We start from the raw sequence: 12394 nt of genomic DNA, 5'->3' as shown, positions 1-12394 counted from the left end.
CTAAAGCCATTAATTAGGGGAGCCCCTACCACGCTCAAACCTTATCTTACTGCAAACTGAGACCAGATCAAGAAGGACATGTTTCTTAATGCTCAATTAACTGTAAGGGTTATCATTGGTGAAGCTGACCAGCAAGACATACTTCAAAGACATCTCCCCATTTGGGCAGAATTGATGCATGATGTTATAAATTATGGGTGACAAATGGGAATGGATGATGCATCACAAGGATTAAAGACTCAAGTTAAAATGTCAGGTTAGACAAACACCCCAAAATGATCCTCAAAATCCTAGACACAAGCCCACTGCTTGACAACGGAAGCCTGGAACAAGGGATAAATTATGGAAACAAGTCATGGCATAGGGTGTTCCCAGAGCTGTTATTCACAGACAACTAGATGGAGTCATTCTAAGCATGATAGAATTGATAAAAGCTTCTCAAAGGTAAGCCACTGCAATGTCACCTGCTACTGCTCCACTCCAAAGAGCTTCTTCAGGAACCCCTAATTCTTACTGCCCTCTGTGAAAAAATACTGGAGGAATTGCAGGAACAGAAATCAAAAAACAGGTAGACCCCAGATGGCTATTAGACCTGTCTGTCCAGAAAGTTGATGCTTAGCAATGCATAAGTGATTATGGCCTTTATATTATGCTTCTCATAGTTCCCCTCCAGCAATCAACTAAATTTATAATACATACAGGGGCACACATATCTGTACTTACACAAACTGAAGTAGTCATGTTAGTATTATAACAACCTAAAGTTAAATTAACCAGCACTAATGGGGGCAGCAAACTGCCCCACTGCTGAAGTGGGGCATTTGACTTTTGGGCAAGAAACAAATAACCTCAGTTTGCTTTGTGGTAGAAGATGACTATACAACTATTTGTTGTTTTAGTTGTACCAAGATGGCAGCTACAAAATGGTAGTGCCTGGTCACTTAGATATGAAGTCACAGAGTTGAAACTAAAACTGCTACTCTCCATCTTCTTCATGTGGCACCTACACTCCCTGATTCAAGTCTAACTAATGTTCCCCAATATCTAGCATTGGCTGCTGCCAAAGACGGAATTTCAGCTGTTATTGTGAATTTAAAAGTCTCAGCAAATTATTTTTGGCACACATTTCCCCATACAATTTTCTAGAATGGCCTGCTTGTGAATGTGACAATAGATGGTGCCTTATGATTGATTATGCATATCTCAATGCCAATACTGAACCCTTAAAAACAGCAGTCCCTACTATTGCAAATGTAACTGCCACTCTACAGGCAGTTACTCATAAATGTATGGGAGTTCTATATACAAAGGTTATATTCTTTATTCTCCCTTGCAGGAACAGGACACACTGTTTCGCATTTACTTGGGAAGGGGTGCAGTACACTTTTAACAGGTTTCCCCAAGGTTATAAACCTACTATAAACACTACTGCTCATTAAGCAGAGCTTTTACAGAAAGTATCAGTTCCATTAGAAACCTGTTTCTATCTGTATGTAGATAACATTCAAATTGGGGGTGATTCTGAAGGGGCAGTAAGGACAGATGCTGCCCCTGTATGGGAAGCCTTGAGTAGTGCTGTAGTTGTACCACTAGAAAAGTTCCAGGGACTTGCCCCAGAAGAAAGATTTTTAGAGGCCTCATGGATTGCTGGCAGTGCTTCAGTTCCGCCTGGTACCGTGGAAAAGACAGAAGCTTTGCACCCTCCACAATCCAAGAAGGAGCTCCAGCAAGTATTGAAAATGTTAGGATACTGGAGAAAGCATGTACCTGAGTTTTTGATTATAGCCATATCCCTTTATTCCTTTCTATGGAAAGGAAAGGTATGGGAATGGACTGAGGAACATAACGAAGTTATGAAAACTTTACTGAATGAACTGTGAACATACCGATCCCTTGGGCCAGTGCACCCCTCTGATCCTATTGTTGTAGAATGGGGCCCAGCATCTGATTTACTGTAATTTGTTCCAAGTCTGTCCTAATGACCTGAAACAACCTCTGTTGTTTAGTTCAACTGCATTTAAAGAGACAGAACAACGATCTTCTGAATGGGAGAAAGGGGTTTTACCCTTATTTACAGTGGTGAAACATGTTGAGAAAATACATCAGGAACAGCACTTAACAACTAGAGGACTGCCTAATTTAATAGAGGAAATTTTGAAGGGAACTGCTCCTCCATGAGGAATTGTTCAAAAACTCACGCTGAGAAAATATTATGTTTATCTAAGAGGAGTCACTGACAATATGCAATTAACTGAAGGACAAACCAAAGATTCTAAATCCCATATAACTACAAATAGTGATCCGTTAATTTTGCAACAACCTTTCAAACCCTCACCAATTCTTGTTGTCTTACCCTTAACTGAAAACATGCTGACCAACGGTATTTGGTTCACAGATGTTTCAACTCAAACAATAAAAAGTATATAGCCGTGGGCCTTGTATCACCACCAGCAAGCAGGCAGTGGAAGACAGAAAAGGTAGTGAACAAAAAAAAAAAAAAAAAAGAGAGAACTCAAAGCTTTGTACTTGCCGCTCAAAACAGAGCCAAAGTAAAATACATGGACTCCTATGATGTTTGAGCATGTGCCACATAGTGGCTCTGTCAACAGCAAACCTGGAAATATATGTAGTATATGAATAGATCCCCAGTTTGGAGAAATGAAGATTGGCAGTTGTTTTTAAACATAGCCAGGAACACAGCTTTTAAGATGGGATGGGTAAAAGCATATGCTAAAGATAATGAGCCTGCCACAAAATGGAATCAGAAGGTTGTTGACTTAATTAAAATTAGGAAGATCATTATACATCCTGAATGGTATTGGCTAGGAGAATTTTACATCTCAAGTTAGGACACAGTCACAAAGATGCCGTTTGCAACGCAAAACCCAAGGTTGGCCCCTGTATGGGAAAGCATTTGAAACCATTCTTATTGGGTGCCCTCAGTGTTGACTCAGATTACAGACTGATCATCCCAATAAAGCACCACTTGCACATTAATGACGGAAAAAGCATTGTGGTCTACCTAGCAAGTTGATTACATTGAGCCTTTAAAATTATCCACCAGGTACAAGTATATTCTGACAGGAATAGAAGTGGTGTCTGGACTCTGAATGGCTATGAAATGCCAAGCAGCCAACAGGCAAAACACTACCCAAGGTCTTTCCTCATGATTCTCAATTTTGTCCACCCCTCACTCCATTCAAAGTGATAAAGGCTTTCATTTTAATAGTAAAAAGGTGCAAGAGTAGGCAAAGCAAGAAGGAATAAAATAGGTGTTCCATACCACTCCATACTATCCACAGTCCAGGGTATAGTATATATAGTATATATACTATATACTATATATATATATATATAGTACTATATACTATATATATAGTATATATACATACTATATACTGTATACTATATACTATATATATAGTATATAGTACTATATATATATACTATACATATATAGTACTATAGTACTATATATATATATAGTATATATATAGTGTATATATATATATATATATATATATATATATATAGTATATATATATACTATATATACTATATATATATATATACAGTTACATGAGTAACTAGACTTCCAAACAGACCCTACCACTTATTCAGCTGGTGCTGAGTTTTTGAAAGACAGCTGTCTTATTGCCCTTCATGTGGCTAAAGATGCTTTTACAGTAACCCATTGGCTCATTTAACTATACTGTTATATAGTATATATAGTATATATACTATACATACTATATATATATATAGTATATATACTATATATACTATATATATATAGTACTATATATATATACTATATATATATATAGTACTATATACTATATATATAGTATATAGTACTATATATATATACTATATATATACTATATATATAGTACTATATAGTATATACTATATATATATAGTATATATATATAGTACTATATATATATAGTATATATATATACTATATAGTATAGTATACTATACTATATAGTATATATATATACTATAGTACTATATATATATATAGTGTATATATATATATACACTAGTATATAGTATATAGTACTATATATATATATACTATATATATAGTATATAGTACTATATATATATATATATATAGTATATAGTATATATACTATATATACTATATAACAGTATAGTTAAATGAGCCAATGGGTTACTGTAAAAGCATCTTTAGCCACATGAAGGGCAATAAGACAGCTGTCTTTCAAAAACTCAGCACCAGCTGAATAAGTGGTAGGGTCTGTTTGGAAGTCTAGTTACTCATGCCTTCTTAACGTTTCCTTTGGATAAGCCTCTTGATAACTGGCATACCTGGTGTCCAATGAAACCAAGACAGCCCATCACAGTAAAATTACCTTCTACCAGACTAATTTAGTACTGATGACCCTAATTAAGCCACAAGGATCTCTGGCATGGGATGCCAGTGATAAAAGCAAAGCATAAAATTAGTGCCAGATGGATTTATTCTGCATTTTAAAGGGGATAAGCTGTTCGGCCTTCCCCACAGAGACCTGTCTTCCTTTCTTTTACAGTAAACAATGAATCATACTAACACCATAGGAATGACTAATCTACTGGATGTTGGCATTTTCATATTGTTTGTCTCCTCATTGCATTAATCTGCTGGGATTAGTCTTGACAGCAATTATGACGACAGCTATATGCCCCTATCCGTTCGCTTGCTAATTGGAGTGGATATACTCACAATTACCAAAGCACAAGATCCTTGTGACTATGTATTGGTAAAATACACTGGGAGTTTTGGACTAAAACAAAATTTAAAACATTTAAATATATTGACCATAGTCATATACAGAACCAAGACATATTTGAAAAACGAATGGAGTTGGGATAGGGAAGGTATTAATTGAGTTCACCAACTCCGGGAGACACCAGGAGAAGAAATAAAAATAGGATGCCAGGTGATCAACAGATCTATTCACCAGAAACAAACAAACACTGCTGTATGTCATGCAGTTTCAACTTGAGAGAAAGCAGACAGAAAATTACATAGTACAGCAAATTGTACACTTGTATGATTTTACCTTAATACACCCTATTTTGCTAATTTTGTCAATAGGCTTACTGTGGTGTAGGGCTAGAATTTATATTCAAAATGGACACATGCAGAGTGTGGGAGTTGTGTATGATGGGCTCATGCTTACATGGATTTTGTTGAATTTGCACCTAACATCTACCTCACTAGATCCCTAAATTTATCTGCAGTAGCACTACACTATTATGTTACTCTTTCTAGATGGGAGTGGATTTAAAACAAAAACAACAACAACAACAAAGAGAAAGAGAGGATTTGGAGCAGTGGACCACTGTATTCTATCTATCTTTAAGGGAAATTAAAGAGGACATAATTTTAATAGGAAGCTGGATTGAAAATCATACTGAATGTACAACAACTTCATCCATTACTGTAAAATATGCTGGAAGTAGAGATGGACATGTTCCTGATCATACACACATCTGTCCTTTTGGACATGAATGTTGGTATAAATTTACCATACCTCATTAGATAGTAATGTGCCTTTGGGTAGACCCCAAGTCCTGCTCCAGCTTAGGTCTCCAGTATCAAGCAACCACCACTCCAAGCTTAGCCTCCTATTAAATTGTCTCCTCGTATTTATGACACTGGCCCTTACATAATTAAAAATACAGGAAAACAGCAAGTTTTCTTTAATCCTCATTGCCTCTTAAAAAGGGTAGAGCTAACACAGCACATCAATGTGTCAATAATTTGAACAGAGTGTTCTGCCTTTTTGGGAGTAGCCTACTTCTACTGGTTAGCATGGTTACATGGATGATCCTTAATGATCACTGGAATAGTAGGAACAGGACTAGGAGCACCTGGAACAGGACTGGGAGTATTGAATACCATAGGTGCTAAATTCCTAATGAACACATTAAGTGCTACTGCTGTTGACGTAAACAAGTCAGAATACCCACTAAAATAATCTTCGTTATCCCTAAGAGCAATACAATGGCTCTTATCTGACATTCTGTATCATTGGGAATGAACTGAAGAAAATGACCATCAATTAATTGTAAATGTCCTTCGAGCAACCCAAGGTATAGAATCATAGAATGGCTAATACCTCTTGCCTTGAGATGTATGCAAGTGCAGTTATGGATACAGTCCATAGTAGCAGCCATTATTAAAGAAAGGGAAGGAGGAACCCTACCCACTGAAATGTGTGAAGTTATTTGGGATAATGCATTAGAGTTTGAAAGAGTTTCAATTGTGGTGGCAACTAGTCAATTTTATTTATTATTGAGAAGGTGATAAGATTATTACCTTTGTCCTCACTATATGTAATGCACCAGTCAGTACATATTATATATCCAAGTATTGCCTTAGAACTAAATCATAATGGTACCACACTATATCCCTTAGAGCATAGTCTGTAGGCCCATCAAAAGGATGAAGAGTGGCAGACAATTGATACAAATGCGTGCATTGTGCAGGAACAAAAAGGTTTCATCTGCAAAAGTAATGCTCTCAAAATTCAAGACATCTGTTTGGGCACAGAGCAAGTTTTCTGTCATTTCAAAATACACAGCAACAAAGCTCCTAGAACTATGGTCATGTATATCAGGAAAGGATGTGTATGCATGGGAACATTGTGTGATTATTTGCTAATAGATGATATATTTCATAGTATAACCAATCACTCTAATCTATGCATGTGTAACTTTTCCATGACCATTGGTTATGATTTTAATTTCTCTGTATCCATAATTATTCATGAAGATTTGTCTTTTGATTACATGTTATATATTGAGCTGCAACTGACACCTATTGGTATGTACCTGCCTTGAATCAACAGACTTCTCCATCATCCTGATTTGATGAACCTACAACAACAAGCACAGATATCATGACAGAAGACTCTTCTCACTGTCCATCATGACAGTCAAGGAGTACATCAAGCACAGCAGAGAGTCAAAAAGGATGGAGAGTACTGATGGTGAGAAGTCCTGTTTGGTGGTCTCTTATGGCACTCAAAGTGCTGAAGCTGATGCTATACCCCATTGTGATTTTATTAGTTCTTACTGTATTGTGCTTACTGTTAACCATTGCCTTATATGTTTGGGGGATGACTAGATAAGCTGTGCTGCTGAAGATAAAGTGAATTGATTGTAGTCACAGGGTAGAGTATGGCAAGCACATTTTTTATATGTCCTGCTCATATATTTTACGTGTCCTGCTCAGGCTTATGAACCACAGTAGGGCTTGATGTATCTGTTCTGTGAACTGGATAGCTCATCAGCAATAGAGTGTCAGGTGGATGCTCACAGCCATGACCATGAACAAAGCACAGAACTGCCCTAAAGAAGGTACCCATTGAAATCCTTCATAGAGAAATGATGGATAACATTGGAGGTCAAGAACAACATGATAAGGAATCTGAGTTTGACTACAAGCCAGTCACTTCATGTTATACATACAGCAGCTGGAGAAAGCCTATCTGAGCTCTCCAGGGGTTGCAGCAGGGTATGGCCCTTAATCTTCTCCTGAGCTGAAATGCATCTCAGGGCTGACTCCTTGAGTGTAAAAGCTCATATGTAGGCAAATACCAACAAGGGAGAAGGTAATTCACCAAAAGGGGGAAAAATCTAGTACAAGAGTGACTGAGTTTAGAATACACCTCAAACACCATGCTGTAAGTGTACTTGTGAGAATCTTGTCATTCTCGTATCTTTAACTAAGATCCTGTTTCTATTGTAGCAAATTCTGTTGAATCATTGTGTTTAATTGGCTGATGATTAAGTGCTGATTAAGTGCTGTTAAGAATCACACAGTCTAATCTTGTGATTTACAATGACAGTATTAATAAATCTTAAAATGCTGCTAAGTCAAAGTGTGTAAAAATCTATCCGTGACACTGCCCTGTGCTCAGGAAATCATGGTTTGAAACACAGTAGAGCAGCATGAGAGTTCAGGTTAGTACCTTCACATCAGTATAGTGAGGTCTACCGCTAGAAAATGTACTTCTCCAGCAAATAGACAGTGAAGCCTTGTGCTATTTGAGGAATACTGCTCTCTGGGTAGTAATAAGGATTTTTATGTGATATTCAATTAGTCTAAGGAAAAATATTTGTGAACTGTACTTACTGATTTAAGTACCAGCTCTACTATCATTCTCAGTGTGGCAGCACCTAAAGGACACAAGTGACAGGGCAGGGCTTAATTGGATGTTAATTCCAGCACTAGGTGCTGAATTGCTGAAATCTGTTTTATCTGTGTTTTTCTGTTTGTTTGTTTGTTTTAATCTGTTGTTAGCTGATAAATACAGACCAGTTTTGAAATTCACAATAACAATTTCTTGAATGAAAAAAGGCAGAAATAACGATTAGCAACATAGATATTGCAAGAGCAAAGTAATTTGGATACTCCTTGCTTGCTTATATTTCTCGTACTGGTGAATAAAGACAAATACAGCTAATAATAGACTAGATCACTAAGTTTTATATAAAAATTTCCTTAGGGCATGATATTGAGTGTTATTTGCTGCCCATATCCAAGGGATTCCTCATCCTGAATATTTTCTTACTGCATTTCATAGCTATACTCTCAGATGTATCACAAGCCCTACAAAGCTTATTCTTTTCTGCTGTTTGCTTGGTTGGTTGTTGCTGACTGGCCCTCAGTCTCTCCCCCACCCCCTTCCTTTTTACACAATAGAATTGAGGAAAATGGCAGCGGCTGTACTTTGATGAGCATCCAAGTTGGAGTTGTCAGCATGGACAAAATGCCCTGCTCATATGCTAACGCAGGACTCTGCAGCTGTTTCTTTCAGGTGGCCTGATTATGGCCACACTATCACTCCTACAATTCACTGCTCCTGACAGTCTGGAAAGATATCTGCATCGTAAAAGTGGTGGCATAGCTTTTCTGAGGAATTATTTCTAGATGATTGTCATGTTAACCAAGGAAAACCTTAAATTTACCCTTCTTGCCCTAGGGGAACTTTCCTGTCCCTGCACACAGACCTCTCAGAAGACCTTTGCAGCCCCTCTCTGCTGTAGCTTCTGTAGCTGAGCTGGTGAGGCACAATGTTAACATTTGGTACATAAAACATTTTGATACAGCCCTGTAAGTAATTCATCTGCTCAGCCAGTGGCTAGTTTTGCTTAGGACAACACATAAAGATTAGGCGCCATGTGAATTTTCTAGCTACTTGAAAAATCAGGAAAACAATAAAGAGCAAGTTCTCTCTTTTCTTTGTGGGCCGTAAACACTGCCTATTTTGTCTAAAACAACACCCTGACATTCTGTCTTGAAGCAAAACAGTTCAAACAGATTTACTCTGTGCCAAGTTGCTGGCCAGTCAAAAATGCAGAGAGTGATTTAAGAGCTATTTAATACCACTTAGAAGGAGTTCTGAAGGCTCTGTCACCAGGGCTAGTGGGGTAAAGCTGAGCCAAATGCTCTATGGGGCATGATACCCTGGAGAACAATGGACTTCCTTAGCAGAAATGAAGTGAAAATTCATTAAAAGCAGCCTACCGTTGTCTGCCAAGAGCTGCATTTCCTGCACGATGGTGTTCCTGCACAGTGCAGATTGCTGCAGGGCGAGGTGAGCCATGGTGCCAGGTGGGAGTGGTGACAGCCAGAAGCAGCTGGTGGCTGTCAACCATGGGGTCTTTCCACCTCCCTGTGAGGAGCAGGTCCGCCCCTGCTCCTTCTCAGCATGCTTGTGAATGTTTCAGCCTGCAAGGGGAAAAATAAAGCTTGTTGTGTTAACTGTGACATGCAGGCAGTTCTCTCCCTGCCTTTGAAATAAGAGGCCAGTTTGGCCACATGCCCACATTTTAAACCCCAGATTTTATTTTTCTTTCATGGTTTTCCTTCCTTTTGTGACTAACCCATTTCCACGTACAAACATGTGTGTTGTTCCATGCTTTTATTTAAACTGAAATTGTTGCTGCCGGGGGGGTGGAGAGTGGGGACAGATGGACAGATGGATGGACAGATGGACTTTTTTTTTGTTGGCATTGAGCCATTGAGGCACTGACAGTGGTACGGAAAACTGAGTACACTACCTTGGAAGTCTAAAGCCTTTTTGTTTTTCATTCATGTTTTGTAGAGCCACAATTCTTTGAGACAGCCATGTTAAAGAAAGTTCAAAAGAAAACAAGATATGAGTTTATGGAAACCTATTTTTTTTCATGAGAAGTATTTATTCATATTTGCCTGATGATCAATGAAGTTTTAAGACCTTGCCCACATGGACATACCTCTTTGAAACTTGGGGTAAATCCATAAGCTTTATGCTGTCTCAACCCAAGGCTGCAAGCTAAACTGAACTATTCTACATCCTCAAGAGTCTCTCTGAGTTCCTATATGATGTTTAACAGTTGTGTAAATGGCAACTTCCCAAGAAAGCAAATTTCTTTCTTGCAGTTTTTACATAAAATATAAGTAGCTCTGTAAGCAGTTGGATATTTAAATGCAAATTTGCCAGAGCTCAAACTTGAGGCCACTGTTCTGAGGCCATCAATGCATATGAAAAAACAACAACAAAAACTGAATTTCATAATTTTTCTCTTGACTATTACCACTTCTTCAGTATAAAGATTAATTGAATGGGTAAACTGTATTCTGAGCTTTGTTTAAGTTTGTTTAGGCTTTAGAAAGTCATTAACCTTTTCATTTAGAAAAGTTTGAATTGACATATTTTCAAATATACTCTTCCCACAATCACAATACGATTAAAGCCTTTGGGATCTGTGCTTCTAAATGTACACCAGCACTTTTACCTTGCAGAACCTCTTACATTTTCCAATGATATGGCTATTGCAAACTAACAAACAAACAAAAAACAACAACAAAACTTGGTAGCATCCTATTAATTTTATGCACAAAATGAACCATCTACACTTTTTGCAGATGTTCCTTTTGGGATCTTACAATCCAATGTCCTAGTTTCACTAGTATTACTTCTCAGCTAAAAAGAATATATTCTGCAGAATTTGAGCTGACATGTGTACCTAAATAACCAAGATGTGCCACAAATTACACATTAATCAAACGAAAGGGAACAAAGGAAACACTGGATGACTCTGTAAGTGTTGTATTTAATTTGGATAAATGCAGTTTTCATTAAACAACGAAGGTAAAAATCCTTGTGTATTTTTTAAGATTTACTGTTTAAATAGAGCAATTGTTTCCTCATAGAAGTTCACTGAACTAAGTTTATGATTGATGTTTCTTGCATACCTTTACTCACAAAAACAACATATAAAAATGTTTTAAAATTGTTTTGAGAATTTTGAGTCTAATTATAAAACTTTAAGTATACAATTTAACTTTTCCTTTAGGAAAACAAACAAACAAAAAAAACAAAAACAAACAAACAAACAAACAAAACAAACCTGTGTCTATTGTGTCTATATGTGAATATGTATTTTTTTGGTTTTTATTTTTCCCCTCAGAATTCTGGATTCAAAATTCTCAAGACAAGGTGCTTTATATAAACTGGTTGATATTTAGTGCCAAAGATTCAATTTGTATAGAAAAAGGTCTACTATCAGGAATGATCTACTTTTTGCACAATGTATTCCATACTGCAGGAAATCAGTAAATAGAATACAATATTTTCAAAACTGCAATGGAATTTTCAGCAAGTACTTCAGAAGAAAAATAGCTTGTTTGAAAATGCCCTCTAGTAAATTATATAAAATAAAACCTTGTAATAATAACTTTGTTCTAAAGATGATGTCACATGGAGTTTTGAATTATAAGGAAACACTGCCAGAAACCATCAGACTGCAACCACGGTATTGCTTCACAAGGTGGCACAATTACTCTTTGTATTGTGCATGTATATTTTTCTTCAGCCACCAATGAAGCAGTTAACGTCTAATCAGTCACCCAACATAGCTGTAATACAGCCTACTTATATTAAAACGCAGAAAGCATCGGTAAGATAGATACTGAACTTACTCATCAGGCCCAGTCCAAAGCTTGTTGCAATCAACAAGCTTTCCGGTGTCTTTAATGGAACTTCAAGTTTCACCACATAATCTTAATTATTGCTTTCAACTTTCAACATTATTTTTGTGTAGTTTTCATAGAGTTCACTAACCTAACTTTTTTTTTTTTTTTTTTTTTTTTTTTTTTTTTTCCCCCATATTATTATGCAGAAGATTATTATGCATACTTTCTGGTGTGGTTCCTTACTCCCTGAATACAATTGGACTGATTTACACAGCTGACTTGTCTGCTGGACTTAATGATTTTACACAAGTTGAATAACTTTTTTCTTTTTCTGCCCATCACTGTGAAAGCTGGACTTGAAAGAACAAAATATACTGGGAGGAAGGGAAGGGTTTGTTTTGGTGAGAA

The sequence above is a fragment of the Netta rufina genome (assembly GCF_964035555.1).
Source record: "Netta rufina genome assembly, chromosome: Z".
Classification (NCBI taxonomy): domain Eukaryota; kingdom Metazoa; phylum Chordata; class Aves; order Anseriformes; family Anatidae; genus Netta; species Netta rufina.
The sequence above is the reverse complement of the archived record's forward strand: the minus strand, read 5'-3'. Positions refer to the sequence as shown.